The sequence below is a fragment of the Dysidea avara genome, chromosome 7 (genome assembly GCF_963678975.1).
Source record: "Dysidea avara chromosome 7, odDysAvar1.4, whole genome shotgun sequence".
Lineage (NCBI taxonomy): Eukaryota > Metazoa > Porifera > Demospongiae > Dictyoceratida > Dysideidae > Dysidea > Dysidea avara.
This window is the reverse complement of record NC_089278.1, coordinates 33799545-33819730: the sequence shown is the minus strand read 5'-3', so window position 1 is coordinate 33819730 and position 20186 is coordinate 33799545.

The window sequence follows — 20186 nt, the reverse complement described above, 5'->3', positions numbered from 1 at the left end:
TGATAGTATTTGTGTCATCTATATTTTAGACACTATTCCTCTATCTTTTGTGGGTCACTGATCAAAAATATTGTAGTGGATATACCACAGATTATCCTTTTATAATACAATGAGCTTTGTATACATATTGTAGGCTGAAGACTTAGCCATTACAGAGACAGACTAGACTCATCCAATAATAGTGCAGGTGCAACACAGGAAAAAAATGGTTATTCTACTGAGCTAATACAGATATTCTTTTTGCAGAAAGAAAGTCCGTAAAGCACTACACAATTCTTCAACTATTGGTGCAGAATCAAAATGAAAGTATGAAGAAGTATATACTAAGAGCAACCGATGAATTAATTGGAATCAATTTCAGGAGTAATCCATGAGTTTCTCTAATTGTTTCGTATCTTGTGTGTACCGAAAGTTGATGGTTCTGTATACCTACAGTTAAGGCTTGTGCTGCTATATGTCAAATATAGCACTAAAAATTAAACAGTTGCTTTGTCTTGTGCTATATTTATCTGTCACCCACTCTTTTGCATGCTACATTTTGACGTAGAGCACTCAGAGCAGTGCTTTACCATAATATTATAGGGACTTTACATACATTTATTATTGCTACAAGTCACATGCCACAAGCAAAGGGAAAGAAAGCTATTAGTTTAGGTTGTTAATCTTTATACCATAACCAATTACATAGTAATTATGATTTTCTCTAATTGACGCCACTTATGGTACTATACATAAGCCCATAATATTTTCAACTGACGGATGTCTTATTGCTATATATGGCAAATGAAATAATGTTTAGTTTTTATGTAGCATGACTAACACAGTTTTATAGATCAGGCCACTATGTCCCACTGCCTAAATTTGAGCATTATTGTGAGTTTCCACTGTTATTTTATCATCTCAATACTGTTTAATGGTTGCATATAAACTAATGTCAGGAGAAGGGACTTTAATAAAAAGATTGAGATACTCTAATAGAGCATTCAGCTAATTCTAATAAAACAGTCAAGTGAACGTAAGAATAATAAGCCATTGGTTTCAGCTAATTAACATTCTACCTGGAACATAAAATTGACAATAAGTGGCCTTATGGTTAATGCAGTGGAGAACATTAATGAACGGTATGAAACATCCTACATGTTTTCTCAATGATGCACAATTGGCTAAATGCAATGAAGTGGAATGCCTTATTTGTTTTGTGGTCTACATGGTATGTTGTAATTGGAATAAATGGTAGTATTTTCCTTTTCTAAAAGATTTTGGCAATTTGCTATGCTTAAGGTCTATAAATGATCTGTTTTAAAACTTCAGTCCAGCGCTAAATTGACATTGTACTATGTGTCCTTCGGCTATTAATAGAATCTGTATTATGACAAAAGATACTTTTATTTTCTGCCCCTTGCCCTTGGTGGCCCTGCCAGTGTGCCTATCCCACAAACCTGGTCACCGAAAATGTTATGCTAGTTGTGTAAGGGGGGCAGGGTCTCAACTGAGCCACATTGTGTGTGCTATAATTCTATGTGTAACCCACAATCCTCAAGCTTCTTGCTCCAGTTCAGGGTTATGCTAGGGGGGCAGGGTTTCAACTGAGCCACATTGTGTGTACTATAATTCTATGTGTAACCCACAATCCTCAAGCTTCTTGCTCCAGGTCAGGGTATATTTGCATACCATATTTGATGTATTCAGTTGTGACTGTTGCATCTATTATTCGCATTTACCTATTAGTGGTATGTGTCCACTTAGCACCCCATGGATATTTGGTACACACTGTCCTATAACATTAATGTTTCACAAGCTATGCAATTAAATTTAAATTTTCTCCATGCTACAGTGGAATCTCAGTTATCCGGATCCCACTTGTCCGGATTCTCGGCTAAACTGAATTACGGAAATGACTGCTCTATTGGAGTAGTGACTGTTCTATTAGGGTAGTTGAAATATTGATATTTAAAAAAAATTCTTTATGTTATTTTAAGGTTATTTATACAGTTTCAGAGATATGGACTTTTCAGACTTATGGACCACCCCTGGTCCCAAGGGGTTCGGATAACTGAGGTTCCACTCTATTTATACTTTTCATTTTCTCTACTTCACTAAGAACACAGAGTGCAGCAACTACAGACTTAGAGCAATAATGGTTGCTTAGATGTTTTCCTACCATGTCAAAAACTTTAAGTCCTATTTGAATGTTACATGTGCAAAAAATGGTTTGATTGTAACATGCATGGTAAGTTACTAACAGTTAGAACTTAATGAGTTGCTATCATCTAGCTAGCTATCTAGGTGTGGCCAAGAACTTTAGAACTTTATTACCTTAAAAACTTCTAAACAGAGTAGTCGTACTTTACTGTTATTCTATACTTATTTGGTTCTATTAGCTGAACTGACAATATTATTAACTCTAGGCATTTCAACTTACATATAAACTATATATACAAGTACATATAATGCATATAATTGCAGCAAAAGTGCAAGTGTTAAACATGGGGTTATTCTAAATGCAAATGTGGAATGTACAAGAGGTTTAATCAGTCTGTAATCAATTCTAGCAAAGAATCACGAAATTGATTTGATCTTCGTTCTTCCACACACCTGTAATATAAGCACATTATTAAAATATTACACTTATTGTAATTATAACACATGCAACAACTTACACCACAGTTGTGGCTGTAGCATCCCTTAATGCTTGATCAACAGTAACTTGGTACTCATTGCTTACATGAGGCATTTCAATATCCATCTCTGGTTCTGCTTTTTTAGATCCAGACCTCAAAGCAGACACACAGTGCATCACAAACCGTTTAATATACTCCTTGTTCATGTATGGCATCACCAACACCAGTAAAATCAACAGTGGTAATGATACTAAAGTATAGACTACTCCAGTTACTGTAGTGGATGTGAATCCATTGGAAGCTTCAGTTGACTGCAGCACAATAACCAATATCATAGTGAGGAGAACAGAACTGTCTACAATATTTAACAATTTGTTAGCATACGGTCTTACTGTGATGTGTATTAATGTTATTATTACAAGCACAACAAGTTTCAAGTATATCACAATGAAAATATTTGTAGTGTTTGTGTTGTCTATGACAAGGATCAGTAATCGACATATCATGTAATATGATGCAAAAGAACGAAATTTGTCCTTGTAGCAACCTTGAAATTGATCCAATAATGGTTTAATTCTTATGAAATTTATTTTGTGGTTGAGAAATGGCTCCAGCAGCAGTACATGTGGTAGTCCAATTGTAATCAGTAGTCCTAATGCGATAGCCACTAAACTGTACACCAAATGACGTCCATGAAAGTACATCAAATCAGGGGATGGGTAAGTGTAAATGTTGTTGATTCCAGTAAATGTTAGTGGTCTCAGCAGCAACAATGAAGTTGATGCTATTGAAGTATATGATAGTAGTAGCAGAAAGCAAATGACATGGATAACCCCTCTACTAACCAACAGTGATAGCCTTAGGGAGAACCTTGTTGATACACTGAGGAGCAGTAAAATCAATAAAATAGCTAATGGGTTCATGAAATGCATAAATTGTTGATCAATTCCACTCAATCCTTTTACAAAACAAAGTTGTCCCAGAAACTGTGGAGTCAGTCTGGCTAGGCTAGATACAATTGTCACTGTTCCATACAAGTGATCAGAAGTAGATGAAGCTTGTCCTAATAGAATATCTATTACACTGTAATAAAATGTTATGCTGTACAAGTAGCCAATTCCAACTTTAAAATACATCATTGAAAACACAGATGCAATAGTTAATATCCAGTAAAGACATGTCATGGTTACTACAAGAACTGTATGCCATACAGTACATTTGTTAGCCTCAACACAGTCAACTGAATCAAAAGGTAAAGTATAGCCCTTTTTACAACTTCCACAAGCTGTTCCTGATCTGTGCTTGCGACACTGGTCATCTTGTGATGGTAACAAAGGACAGATTCCAGTACTTGTATCACATCTTTCAAAATTACAGTAATTTACTGGACAAGTTGTTACAGTAGGTTGATCATTAACAACACCAAACCAGTAGCCTCTTGTGATTGTAGCATTACTACCTGAACATGATACAATATTATCTGTAGTGTAACAAGTACACTTTTCATCTTCAACATTGTAACGAAACCCTGAATAACAGGGTGTTATTTCAATGATCACTCTTACTTCAATTGGTTTCCACATATATGTACTGTCATAAAAAGAACGTAGCACAAATGTGAATGTTACATTTTGGTCAGAAGTAAGTGGCCCTCCCACAATTTGAAGGTTGTCGATTCCTTTACAATCTATTTGATGTAAAATGTTTCCACCTAATGAATAATTCTCACCGACATCAACAGATTCGATTGAAAACATCACTGACCCAGCTGGCTCACCACTACGATCTCTTACACATGCAGGTATACCAAAATCTTGACCAAGCATGATATTACTGATAGAATAAGTAGGAATTGTTATAAGATCACTGGCACTCCCTTCTGCCTCAATGGAATCATGCACTAAATGTACAGGAGGATATAGTCTTAGTTCTGTTGGTGAAGTGATTATATAGTCATTAAAGATATGTGCTGGCTCATAAGGAAATATTTTGTCACACTGCTCTGGTACACTAAGGTAAATTTCATCTCCGGCTAAACCTGCTTCATTGCCGTTAAACTGTATTTTTGTGTTGTTACTATTACTTAATACCAGAAAAGCCATACTGAGATTCTTATAACAATTATTTCTCACTGGTAGATTACAAAATATTGCTCCTCCATATTTCAGTGCATCATTTCCATTAAAAATAATTTCAGATTTTTCGCTAAATATTACTCTTGAATTCTGATCCAAATACAAGGCCGCACCATGATCAGCAATGTTGTTTTCAAACAAATTACTGCTTCCTAAAATGTTTAATCCTGAATTCACAAGATGAAGTGCTGTACCAAAATTGCTCACAAATTTGCAATCTTTAATTGTTATATCTCTTTGGCGACCACACACAGGTTCACTATAAAATATCACACTATCAATATTCCTTGTGTTATTAAATGTGCTATGTTCAATATCAAATGACCAATCACAATTACATACTGAATTTGACATGTATATTGCTGCTCCATGATCTCCACCACTGTTACTTTCAAAAGTGGCGTTTCTAATTAAAACTTTGTTATAATAATTAATACCGATCAGAGCAAAACACTCCTGTTTCATACCAGAAAAATAAAGAGCTCTTCCTCCAGTCAAGATATTATATTTAAATGACATATTTGAAGCAGTGAGCCGTACAGGATTTGTTATTGTAAGAAGACCAGCATCTTGTTCAGACAACAATGTATTGTTTATTAATGTCAGCTGATCAAACATTAAATAAAGCTCAGAAGAATAATGATCAAATGGTGGGCTACGATATTCAGTAAAGACCAAAGAACCACCATACATGGAATTGTTTAAAAATGTTATATTTTTACAATTTATGCTTTGAGATGATAAAACAAGTTTTCCAATGTTGTGCTGAAATCTTGAATTTTCAACATTTACTTGGTAGGAATCTAAAAAGACTATTGTATTTGGAATGCTAGCAGCATGGTTGTTGTTGATGAATACACAAGATTTTACTTGAACAATAGAATTTGGATATTTCATAAGTGATACAACTGATAAAATAATAGAATCTATCCCATACACTGTATTTGACTCAAATGCTACATTCATAAGCGTTACGTTTGATGTTACCTTCTCTTGTATGTTGGGGTCGGCAGTGATGTTTATATACACCATGCTGAAGCCATAGTTATAAAACGGACCATATGCATAATATTGATCAATAAATTTAGTGTCATTAATTAAAATATTTAGCTTAGGAGATCTTCTAACTTTCACTGCAAACAATTTAGGCCTAGATCTAGGAGATTTTGGACCACCAAATAGACTGCTAATGATATTAATTGTCAAAGCTAACGTCACGTTTTCAATAAACAACCCTCCAAATCCAGGGTTTTCAAGATCATCCAGAAAGTATGCATGTTCAATATTAACAGTTCCTGATGCTTCATATATGTGAACCATAGAATTAACAAACATGCAGTTATAAACTATTGAATTAAAACAGGAGGTGAAGTGTAAACCATATACTGTAAAGTGAACTGTATTGTAAGGTTTATCATATTTTACTCCATTCCTTAGAGTTGTATGAAGAATACCAGATACACCAATACGGCCACAGTATCTCCATTTGATATTTTTTACTGTAATATTCCTGCAGTGATTACACATCAATGATCCAGATGTTTTGCAGTCAACTTCAGTATAGTTACTTTGACCAGTTATAATGACATTATTCAGCATTGTTAAGCTAACTTGGGAGTTTAATTCAAAATAAGGAACTGTTAAATTCACAATTATGTTGTCTTTCAGAACATTCAAGCATTTCAATGCATCTTTGAAAGAGTAGCATTCATAATTATCACCAACTGCATCACACAAATTAGTGCAACTACCCAATCCACCACTTGCACTAAATACATTTAAGTCATCATTGACAACTGCAATCTCCTTGTATGATAATTCAACATCAATGTACTGACTACACAAGATGATATACATAAGCCAGATGCTCATCATGTTGTTATCCTATATTTATGACTGACCAGGCTATAGCTACATGGAGACATACACATATTATAATATGATATCCTAGTGAAGAGCTTACTGGAACTGTACGGTAGTTAAGTTTTGTCCTAGGCAATAACTAACATATATTCTAGTAAGGTGTTTATTCTCACTTTTGACATAAAATGTACATTATGAACACCAAATACGTAACTGCAATAGCACAAACGTTTAAAAGAAATTGCACTAAAATCATGGATTTATAACAAAAATGCCAACCATGCGTAAAAACACAATCAATTAATAGATTTTTTTGATTGATTGATTGATTATTTTAACCTCTCAACAATCAACAAAGCCATTCCTCCTTGCTGGAGTAACGTAAAACACATACAGTTACAAGGACAATTAAGTATGCAGGACAACACAAAGCAACTACAAAAAAAAACAAGAGCAATAGAATTTTCAATAAAAGTATATGCCACGTCTATCAGGCAAATTAGTTAATGGAGTGAGCTGAAACTAGATGTATAGGTAGATTAATTATTTTAGAAATGCATTTCAGTGGTTTACAAGGAGTCAGATTAGAAACCACTGAGTTACAGTAGATTACGAAAACTCGATTGAGATACATTGTAATAGATCAGTCACCCTATTAGAAAGTTCAGCTACATAATAATACAATCTAGATCCTTCAGCTACAATCAAGTCAACATCTTGGTCACCATGTAGAGAGTTCAGCTACAAGCAATTCACCATGTAGATTAGTGCTGTCCAATAATCGTGAATAATTGATTATCATGAAACGTTATTATCACTATTGTAAAAACTATCATCATCACTTTTATCATGATAATAGTAAAGTTTTGGGTACTACTGTAAACTACATGTGGCCAACCTGAAGTAACAATTTTAGGTACAATTCTAACAAATATTTTAAATCTTTTGTCATGATACTGGCTTCCAGATATAGCTATATAAAGCAAGCACAAATGTATAATGAGTGGTACAGTGATAAATTTATAGAGACATTTACAGTGTCCAATTGGTATTTACGTGTGTAGTCAAGTATTGTGATAATCGTGATAATGAGGTGTATTACTGCAATAATAAAAAAAAATTCATTATTGCACACCCCTACTGTAGATAGTTCAGCTATACAACTAGTCACTCTACAGAGAATTCAGCTATATTGAAAGTCACCCTGTAGAGAATAGAATTCAACTATAATAAACAAGTTACCCTGTAGAGTGTTCAGTAGAGGCGGAGGAAAAGGAGAGCTGTAGCCCCTGTCAAAAAGATTATGGATGGGCTTAGCCCCCCTAAAATTATCTATAACAATTGTGCTGATTGTATTATGCCAAATAACTAACTATGCAAATGCTTAGCTACCTGCAATTCCAGTATAAATTCTATTAATTTCTATATGAATTAAGATCAGTATACCCTAATAGAGCAGTCACCCTAATACCACCTTCAATGAGGGTGGAATGCTCCCGGACCCCTCCATAGATCCACTGGATTACTAATATAAATGGCTCAATATTGAGATACCCTAATAGAGCAGTCACCTTAATACAACAGTCAAACTTATATTAATCATATTCTGATAAACTGCTATAAAATCACTCCCAGATTCAATCTCAGAGGGCCTATTTTCAAAATTTCCCTGGGGAGCATGTCCCCAGACCCCCCCCCTCCCCCAAGACATGTCATCCTCTGGATGAGCCTAGCTACACCCCAGCCCCTCCTAAACAAAGCTGTGTTCAGCTACGTATGTTGCAAGTCATCCTGTAGCAACAAACAAACCACCCTGTAGAGAATTCAGCTGCAGTTAGTTACAAACAAATCACCCTGTGGAAAGTTCAGCTACAAACAAGTCACCTGATAGAGGGCTCGGATACAAAAAAGTCACCTGTAGAATTCGAGTGCTCAGCTACAAACAAGTCATGCTGTAGAGATTTTATTTACAAACAAATCACCCTATGGAGAGTTCAGCCACAAACAAGTCACCCTGTAGAGACTTTAGCTACAAACAAGTCACCCTGTAGAGACTTTAGCTACAAACAAATCACCCTGTGGAACATTTTCTACAAACAAGTGTTCAGCTACAAAATGTCACCCAGTAGAATGTTCAGCTTCACCCTGCAGAGTTCAAGTAATAACCAAATCACCCTGCAGAGAGTTCAGCTACAATCGAGGCTACCTAGGTCCAGTCATGGATTTTTTCTCCTTTCTCCAACTTTTCAAACACATCTTAAGTAGCTAAAGTCTTTGAGCAGGCTGTAGGACCAGGTGTCCTACAGACCTTCAGCACTTGTGCTGTAAAGCATTAATAAATAAATAAATAAACAAGTCACCCTGTAGAGATTTCAACTACAAATAAGTCATTCTGTAGAGAGTTCAGCTACAAAAAAAAAGTTGCCCTGTAGAGAGTTCAGCTGCAAACAAATTACCTCAGGGCTTATGGGCAAATTCCTGACAAATAGCCCATTTTCCAACAATAATTTGATTTGACAGGACATTGTGTCTTTTCAAAGTGTAAGGGGAAGCCTACTGTCTGAGCTGTGCAAGACTACTACCAATAACTACCAGTTGGTTGCTAGGAGATACTACATTCTTGCAAACCAAGGTAGGGTCCACAAATATACCAATGCCAACCCTGTTGAAAAAATGTGTTTGAGCAAATTTTATGTGAGTCCAGTAGTCCAGTCCAGTAATCCAGTCCAGTGAATGGATACACCCTGCCAACCCTCTGGTGTATTGAAACCTCATAAAAGTGGGCATCTGGATTCAGTGGAATGGAATGGTGGAATGGACTGGAATCGTGGAATGGAACAGTAATTAGGTAATTTCACTTAGTGGTCACCTCTTTTATAAAGACCGCCTTCTAACAAAGACCACCTCTTTATAAAGACCATTTTACTTTAATGTTTAAATTGCTGCTATCTTGAGTGTATCCCCATAGGATGGTCTTATTGATCAGTTGTGTGCTACATGCCTAGAAAAGTCTGAGTGATACCTGGTTTGTAATACAGCAATACCCCATGCAAAAACAGTCTGGCTGTACTAAACGACGTGTCCATGAAACTAAAAAAAAGTAACTGACGACTAAAGGAGCTAATATCTGATGAGGCCAAGTAATGAATGATAATACCAACAACTATCTATAATTTATAAAAGTTTGGTCCCCTTTCCTAATTAATTTCCTGTAACTCTAATTGGCTAGTTATTTAGCCACATTTTTCTCCTCTACAATGACTATTGAAAAAGGTACCAATTTACTAACCAATGAGAGTTAAAAGGGAATTAACTAGGAATGCAGTCAGACTGTACAGGTCAATGATAAAGGACCAATGCTATATAGATTTTATAAATTATAATTAGTTGCCAGTAATAACATTCATTTCTTGGCCTCACCATATATTAGCTCCTGTAGTTGCTTAGTTTCATGGACACATGTTTTTTGTACAGTTGTATGGGGGTATACATAAATCACTCACTCTGAGCATAACATGTTGTACACAATTCATCGATAAGACCATCCTACAGGGATGCACTCAAAAACAACAATTTAGACATTAAAGTAAAATGATCTTTATAAAGAGGTGGTCTTTGTTAGAAGGCGGTCTTATAAAAGGTGACCACTAAGTGAAATTTTCTAATTACCACCATTCCATTCCACCATTTCATTCCACTGGATCCAGATGCCCCATAAAAGTAGCTATACAACAGTTTTGTGGCATGACAAACAACACTCAGGCTACTTGGCAGCACAACATGTTTGTTCGACTAGTCCAACCAACTTCATGTTTGTCCAACCAACTGCAGGAACTTTGTCCAGACACTTGAATTCTTATCATAAGCCCTGTCTCTCTACAGAGTGATTTGTTTGCAGCTGAACTCTCTACAGGGTGTCTTGTTTGTAGCTGAACTCTCTACAAGGTGACTTGTTTGTAGCTGAACACTCTACAGGGTACTTTTTGTAGCTGAACTCTACTGCTGACATGTTTGTAGCTGAATTCTCGACTATGTGACTTGTTTGTAGCTGAACTCTCCACAGGGTGATTTGTTTATAGCTTAACTCTATACAGGGTGATTTGTTTTATGGCTGAGCAATCTACTGGGTGACCTTTTGTAGCTAAACTCTACTGCTGACTTGTTTGTAGCTGACCAGGTGACTTTTTTGCAGCTGAACTCCCCACAGGGTGATGTGTTTGTAGTGGGTGAATTGTTTGTGGATGAATCTACACAATATAGGCTTCAGCTACAAAGAGTGTTCAGCTACAAACAAGTCACCTTGTTGAGAGCTCAGCTGCAAACAAATCACCTCATGGAGAGTTCAGTAATAAACAAGTCACTCTGTAGCGAGTTCAGCTACAAACAGATCAAAGTTCCGTAGAGAGTTCAGCTACAAACAAGTCACCCTGTAGAAATTTCAGCTACAAATTATATCACCCTGTGGAGATCTCAGCAACAAACAAATCACCCTGTGGAGAGTTCAGCCACAAACAAGTCAGCTGTAGAGCTCAGCTACAAACAAATCACCCTGTGGACAGTTCAGTAATAAACAAGTCACCCTGCACAGAGTTCAGCTACAAACAAGTCACCCTGTAGGGATTTCAGCTACAAACAGGTCACCAGGCAGAAAATTCAACTACAAACAAGTCACCTGTAGACTTCAGCTAAAAGTCACCTAGTAGAGAGTTCAGTTACAAACAAGTCACCAGTAGAATTCAGCTAAAGCCACCCAGTAGAGAGTTCAGCTACAGACAAGTCACCTGTAGACTTCAGTTAAAAGTCATCTAGTAGGGAGTTCAGCTACAAACAAGTCATGTAGCAGAGAATTCAGCTACGATAAGTAACCCAGCAGAGAGTTCAGATCACTTTGTGGAGAATTCAGCTAAAAACAAGTCAGCTGTAAAATTCAGCTATAAACAATTCACCCTTCATTGTAGTATATAGGATAAATTGTTTGCAGCTGAACTCTCTGCAGAGTGACTTGTAACTGAACTCTCTACAGGAAGACTTCTATTGTAAATTGGAAGCCACCCTGTAGAGAGTATAGCTACAAAAAGTGTCCTTGTAGAGGTATCTGCTACAAGCCACCTGTAGAAGAGAGTGTTTATGTGATAATTTTCATACAGTATTAATTATTTTAAAAATGTATCATTACAAGCAAAAATGGATCCACAACAGAAATCAGCTCTTGACCTCTTCCTCCTTTCTGCAAATACCAGGGTGGAATCCAAGGTGGTGGCCAAGACAAGGCTGTAATGGTAGGTAAATGGTAAAATTGTGACTAGGCCTGTGAAAACAGGGCATGTGAGCAAAAACTACATCCCATCAGACTACAGGTCATATCTCAGTAGTGGACCAGAATATTTGCATTCTGTAACTTGCATCATACGGCCAATTAAATGCTTACTAAGGGCTAACAAGTTCATTGCCATAGCATTATGGTATAAAAAGTTATGAGTCAAGGAAAATTGAAAAAGTAGGCAAAAATCATGTGCCCACATGCCCTGTTTTTGCAGGCCCAGTCACAATTTTTAATAATGACAATTCAGGTTAATTTATTCCCTGATCCTAATGAAACTTGGGAAAGGAAACACAAATTCACCTTAATTATTTTTTAATTTTTTGTCATTATAACCTACCGCCACAGCCATTTTTTTGGCCATCACATTGGATTTCACATCTTTTTCACTCTGGACTTTTTTGGGGCACTGCACCTTTTCTTCATAGCTTGACTGTTTAGGCATAGATAAGTATACACCTGCAGCTATTCATACAACTACCATATAATATAAACTTGCAAACATAAATGTTTTCAAAAACATCATAGTGTCTGACACGCCACCCTCCTAAATTGAGGTGGACAGCACAATACTATCCTTTCTATTAGAATGAAACTGTGAAGTGCTATGTCGCTAGCTCTATTAGTGGAGCTCTCACAACACGATGCTTTCTGTATGACTATTTGGGCACATCATGTGTGGATGTGATGACCCATTTTAGCTTCATTGTCACCATAAACTGAATCTTGTCTACAGCTACATACCTGCCACGATATGCTATAGCTGGTCTGATTGCATTTCATTCAAACCTAGCTACTAGTTAATACACATGTAGCGAGCTCACTAGTTAATTGCAAGCCTGCAGGAATTAAGCTAAAGGCTTCTCAGCTTTAATTTTGTGTATTTTCAAAAATAGCTGACAGTTTTCCAAATTTTTATAAATAAAGCCATTCAAATATGGATGGCGCAAGTTTCCCAACATGATAATTCTAAGGTCTACCAGTGACTTGCACTGGCAAAATCAAATGTGTCATCCCATAAAAGGGAAGCTGGAGACTTCTCAATAAATGGTAATTTGGACTCATCCTCGTGTGAACTACTAGAATCTCCAAAGTGGGCAATAGGGATAGAAGGAGATGGAGTATACCGTATGATGGGTAATAATACAGTTGAAGAGCTTGAACTTTGTTGACCTGAACTTAACACCTGTATCCTGACACCTCTGCTGCTATCAACATAGTAATTGGTATTACACTTCTTGCACTTTCTTTGCATGTTTCCTGCAAACAGTATACCAATAGTATACAGCGGATTTCATGTGTGATTGAAACCTGCTTTTGTAAAAGCTGTTCCATTCAAATGTCTGAAGTATAGCAGGCTCTTGTAACCTCTATTGCAAGCTTACTTGCTATAAAATCTAATCAGTTCATGGGATGTGTGATCTGCAGATCTCTGGCTTTTGGGTGTGTTCTGCCCAATCCATGACACGAGCATTGTAAATACTGTGATATGCCTAAATTCCTCTATCATGCTGAAGTGATGTTTAACAGTGTAAAAATCAAGCCCATACATAATGTTATATAATGTTATCTATTTTTGTGATACACTACTCTGTAGCCAGTTAGTTAGTTAGGTATGTAGCTAACCAGTATGCTGCAACTTGAAGATTTTTGGCTTCACTATAAAGGCACATTTGGTATGCCTAACAAATGCTGCTATGGCACTGTGAAGGCATCGTGGCCTGAGGCAGGCCATTATTTAGCGGAAACCGATAAACTTTCACAATCCATTCTATACAGTGGTACTATACTATATGATAAAGATAATAATTATAAAGATTCAACAAAGGGCTGCATGAGCCACTTTGCTACTAACAACTTACTGTGAAGAAATTATCATTATAGTATAAACTATTTAAATTACAACATTAAAAGGTACTGGCCAACTCTACAAGACAAACAAAGGAACAGAGCAGACCAGTCTTCTTATTTGTATTTAATTGTTCCACAAAACTACTAACCATCACCATCCTTCATCAATAGCAGAGCTAATACACTTGTCAATTTCATGCCCCACCCCCCCCGGGGGTGGGGGAATACAGGGGATTTGACAAATCGTGGTGTCAAATTCCCCACTACTGGGGCAAAATCGGCTGTCAAATCCCCACTATGTCCCCACCCCCATAGTAGGGGATTTGACAACACCTCAAGGATGACTAAGCGCATGCGACTAGTAATAAACCTGCCCTGTAGCTAGTAAAATTATAGCAAGTGCGATTTTATTGTTTAGAAATGCAACTACCGAAAATCGGTCAGTGAATTGGATAACTGTGAATTTTCCCAGGGGTGGAGACAAGAAGCAATGTCAAATCCCCACCTGGGGTGTGCATGTGGGGGGGTATGAAATTGACAAGTGCATAGCTAATCACCAAACTTAAATTTTCTGACTATCAAGTAAAATCAGAAACATAACGTATCTCAACTTCTTTCCTCCCCAATAACTTTTTATACTAGCACAATACCCCATAGGGATTTAAAATAATCAAGACACACGGTTGAGTGTGTCGTACGGCCCAAGAAGCCGGCGCGCCACACTGTGAGTATATTAAGGCCACTTCAACTAAATCTTTTGTTTCTCGGGCGAAATTCAGCCAAATAAAAGTCGGTAGGTCGGTAAAATAAAAATAAAAATAGGCTATTTTGCTAGCTGAAGAGTGGTATTGCGAGTCAAACGGTGGCTAAGCTACATTACGGTTGCTGTATCACTTGTGAGTAGGCAGCTATATGTTGGGATATTTACTTTTTGAGAGCTTAAAGATAAATTTGCAACTCCTTCGTGGTGTTATCACTCTTTGCAAGGTGATCACGTGATTAACATAATTATTTTATGCTGAAAAATACAGGGTCGGTCGGGCCCGAGAAACAAAAGATGTAGTTGAAGTGGCCTAACAGGGAGAAAGAAAATGTGATTTTCACACCTTTGTAGCTCCGTGATCCCTTATCCGATTGAATACAAATTTGCTATAGAAGTGCCGGCTAGGTAGGGGAGTCTACATTCCAAATTTGAGGAAAATCGCTCCTGCCATTTCCGAGATACGAGCGGCCAAAGTTAGACGTATTTTTCTTCGTTTTTTTCTTTTACTCCTTCTTTTCGCACACTTTACAAAATCTGCCAAACTCGCACTCCGATCAAGCTGAAGTATACATTAAGGCGAATCTCAGTACCAACTTTGGTAGGAATCCGGTGAACTTTCACGGAGTTATGACCGATTATTTGCGTAAAATAAGGTCGAACTTCTGTCACGCCCATAGGGTAAACTCCTTGGAGGAATGAGTTGAACATTACGGTGTAGATGGAGTAACCATCGTAGGAGTGTCTTTGTAGAATCCAGATAAAGACCATTGAGATATATGACACAAAACCCAACCTGTGTCACAATTACGCGATCGAAACTATTTATGAATAAAAAGTTTCACGCCTACCAGGCAAACCACTTAGAGCAATGCGTTGAAAATCGGTATGTAGCTGGAATAATCATCATAGAAAGTCTTTGCAGTAGTACAGAAGAATCGGATTGCAAACCACTTAGTTTTGATTCGAAAGCGAACTACTTGTAGCAAAAGCTAGATCGAGATACTCTAATAGAGCAGTCACCCTATTAGAGCATTCAGCATCGTTAGTACTTAGAGCGTTCAGCTACGTAACAAGCGAGGTAACAAGTCACTGTTTAGAGAGTTCAGCTACATAACAAGTCACCCAGCAGAGAGTTCAGCTAAAACAAGTTATCTATAAGAGTTCAGCTGCAAAAAAAGTTACCCAGTATAGAGAGCTCAGCTACAAACAAATCACCCTGTGGAGTATTCAGTTACAAAAAGCCACCCTATATAGAGAAATCATGCAGTTAGAAACAAGTAGACTGTAGAGAGTTCAGCTACAAACAGGCCCCGCAGTAGAGAGTTCAGCTGCAAAAAGTTATCCTGTGGAGAGTTCAGCTATATACAAAAAGCCACCATATAATACAGAGATCAGCTAGAAACTAGTAACCTGTAGAGAGTTAAACTACAAATAGGTCCCCCAGTAGAGAGAGTTCAGCTACAAACAAACAAGTCACACAGTAGAGAACTCAGCTAAAAACAAATTACTCTGTGGAGATTTCAGCTACAAACAAGTAACTCTGTACAGTCTGTAGAGAATTCAGCTGCAAACAAATCAACCTGTGGAGAGTTGAGATCAGCCAAAAAGAAGTCACCTGTAGAGTTCACCTAAAGACAGGTCACCCAGTAGAGAGTTCAGCTACAAAAAGTGAGTTCAGCTACAAGCTAGTCACTCGGTAGAGAATTCAGCTAGAAACAAGTCACCTGTAAATAGTTCAGGTCACCCAGTAGAGAGTTCACCTGCAAACAGGTCACCCAATAGAGAGTTCACTTGCAAACAAATCACCCTGTGGAGAGTTCAGCTACAAACAAATCACCTGTTCAGCTACAAATAATTCGCCCTGCAAAGTTCAGCTACAAGCTAGTTATATGTTAGAAAATTCAGCTACAAACAATTCACCAGCAGAGAGTTTAGCTACAAAAAAAATCACCCTGTAGAGAGTTCAGCTACAAACAATTTACCCTGTGAAGTTCAGCTGCAAGCTAGTTACCAGCCATTAGAGAATTCAGCAACAAACAAATCACTAGTAGAGAGTTCAACTACAAGCAAATCACCCTGTGGAGAGTTCAGCTACAAACAAATCACCTTGTACAGCATTCTGCTACAAACAAATCAGCCTATGTAGAGTTTAGCTACAAATAAACCTCCCTGTAGATTGGTAGAGAATTCAGCTAGAAATAAGTTATCAGTAGAGTGTTCAGCTATAAACAATCACCCTGTGGAGAGTTCAGCTGCAAGCAAGCCATCCTGTAGAGAGTTCAGCTACAAGAAAGTCAGAATTCAGCTACACAGAAGTTACCTGTAGAGAGTTCAGTTGCAAACAGGCCATCCTGTAGAGAATTCAGCTACAAGCAAGTCACTCATTAGAGAATTCAGCTACAAACAAGTTATCTGTAGAGAGTTCAGCTACAAACAAGTCGTACAGTAGAGAGTTGAGCTACAGAACTTCACACTGTAGAGATTCAGCTTCAAATAAGTCACCCTGTATGGTGTTCAGTTACAAACAAATCCCCCTCTAGAGAGTTCAGCTACAAACTAGTTACCTGTATAGAGAGTTCAACTACAAACAAGTCCTCCAGTAGGGAGTCCATGGCCAGCTACAAAAGTCACCTGTAGAGAGTTCAGCTACAAACAAGTCATCCAATAACTAGTTCAGCCACCTATACAGTAGAGAATTCAGCTACAAACAAGTCACCCTTCAGCTATAAACAAGCTAGTAATTTGGTAGAGAATTCAGCTACAAACAAGTCACCTGTAGATAGTTCAGCTACAAATAGGTCACCCAGTTGAGAGTTCAGTAGTCATTCAGTAGAGAATTCAGCTGCAGTACAAACAAGTCACCTGTAGTTAGTTCAGCTACAATAAGTCACCCAGTTGAGAGTTCAGTAGAGAATTCAGCTGCAGTACAAACAAGTCACCTGTAAGAGTTCAGCTACAAACAGGCCACCCCATATAGAGTTCAGCTATATACTGTAAAAGCAAATTATCATCCAGAGAGTCATCTACAAGCAAGTCACACAGTAGAGATTTCAGCTACAAACAAGTCACCCTGTAGAGAGATCAGCTTGAAACTGTTACCCTGTAGAAAGATCAAATCTCGCTGTAGCGAGATTAGCTAGAAAAAAATCACTCTGTAGAGAAATCAGCTGGAAACAAGGTACCTTGTGGAGAGATCAGCTTGATAAAATCACCCTGCACAGATTCCAACTGCATTTCAGGTCACCCTGGGGAGAGTTTAGCTACAAACAAATCTCTCAGTAGACTGATCAGTAAATCACCTTGTACAGCATTCAGTTAAGAAACATATCACCCTGTAGAGAGATCAGCTAGAAACAAATCACTCTGTAGAGAGATCAGGCTGAAACAAGTTACGATGCAAAATTCAACTAGTTTTCAAGTCACCCTGTATTGTGATCAGCTAGAAACAAGCAACCCTGTAGAGAGATCAGCTCAAAACAAAATGAGAATTTAGCCAAAAAGGAGGCACTCTGTAGAGAAATCAGCTACCAGTCACCCTGTAGAGAGATCAGCTAGCTACGTAGAAACAAGTCACCCTGTATACGTAGTGAGATTGGCTACATTTCAAATCACCCTATACAAAGACCAACTTGAAATAAATCAGCCCGTAGAAGGATAAGTTAGAAACAAGTCACCCTGTAGAAAGATCAGAGAGTTCAGCTAGAAACAAGTCAGCCTGTAGAATGGTCAGCTAGAACAAATCATGCTGTAGAGAAATCAACTAGCAAAAATCTGTAGAGAGATCAGCTGGAAACAAGGCACCCTGTAGAGAGATCAGCTTGATCAAGTCACCCTGTAGTGTGTCCAACTACATTACAAATCACCCTGTTGAGAGTTCAGTTACAAACAAATCTCTTAGTAGAAAGTTCAGCTAAAAACAATTCAGCTAGTGGAAACAAGAAACCCTGTAGAAAGATCAGCTACAAACAAGTCACCCTGTAGAGAGTTCTGCTACAAACAAATCACCCTAGATATGTAGTTCAGCCACAAACAAATCACCCTATAGAGAGTTCAACTACAAACAAATTACCCTGTAGAAAATTTGGCTACAAACAAATCACCCTGTAGATAGATCAGCTAGACACAAGTAGAGAGGTTAACTAGAAATGGTCTACCCTGCAGAGAGATCACCTAGAACTAAGTCACCATGTAGAAAGTTCAAGTCACCCTGAAGAGAGATAATGTTAGAAACAAGTTACATTACCCTGTAGAGAGTTCAGCTACAAGAAATTCACCCTGTGGAGAGATCAGCTAGAAGCAAGTCACCCAGTATATTGAGTGATCAGCTAGAAATAATTTACCCTAAAGAGAGATCAGTTAGAAACAAGTCACCCTGTAGAGAGTTCAGCTACAAAAAAAAATCACTCTGTAGAGAGAACCGAAACAAACAAATCACAGTGTAGAGAGATCAGCTAGAAACCAGTCACCCTGTAGAAAGTTCAGATTACCTTGTTAGATCAACTAGAAGCAAGTCACTCTGTAGAGAGATCAGCTGGAAACAAGTTACCCTGTAGAAGGATCAGCTATAGTATGAATGCGTTTCAATAACTCATGGATGCAATTACACATGATCTTGAAATTTTGCTTATTTGTCAACTACAAATGAGCCACCCTGTAGAGAGATCAGCTACAAAAAGAGAAAGATCAGCTAGAAAAAGAGAGTTCAGCTGCAAAAAAAATCACACTGTAGAGAGATCAGCTAGAAAAAAGTTAGTCTGTAGAGAGTTCAACTACAACCAAATTACCCTGCAGTGAGTTCAGCTACAAACAAATCATCCTGTAGAGAGATCAGCTGCAAACAAATCACACTCTAAAGAGGTCAGCTATGACATTAGCTAGAAATAAGTCACCTTGTAGAAAGATCAGCTAGAACAATGGCACCATGCAGAGAGTTACAAATCACCTTTTTTAGATTAGCTAGGAACAAGTCACCCTGTTGAGAGACCCGCTATAAATAAGTCACCATATAGAGAGTTCAGCTACAAAAAAAATCACTCTGTAGAGAGAACCGAAACAAACAAATCACAGTGTAGAGAGATCAGCTAGAAACAGTTACCCTGTAGTATAGAGAGTTCAGCTACAAACAAATCACCCTGTAGAGAGTTCAAGTTACCCTGGAGAGAGAAACAAGTTACCCTGTCGAGAGTTCAGCTACAAACAAATCACCCTGTAGAGAGATCAGCTGGAAATAATTTACCCTGTAGAGAGATCAGCAAGAAACAAGTCACCCTGTAGAAAGATCAGTTAGAAACAAATCACACTGTAGAGATATCAACTAGAAAAAAATGTAGAGAGTCCAGCTGCAAACAAATCACCCTGTAGAGAGATCAGGTCACCCTGTAGAGAGATCAAGTCATCATGTAGAGAGTTCAGCTACAATTAAACAAAGCACCCTGTAGAGAGTTTAGCTACAAATCAGAGAGATCAGTTAAAGCAGAGTTCAGTTGCAAACAAATCACCGCGTTAGATCAGCTAGAAACAAGTCACCCTGTAGAGAGTTCAACTACAAACAAATCACGCTGTAGAGAGATCAGCTACAAAAATTTCCCTGTGGAGAGATCAGTTAGAAACAAGTTACCCTGTTGAGAGATTAG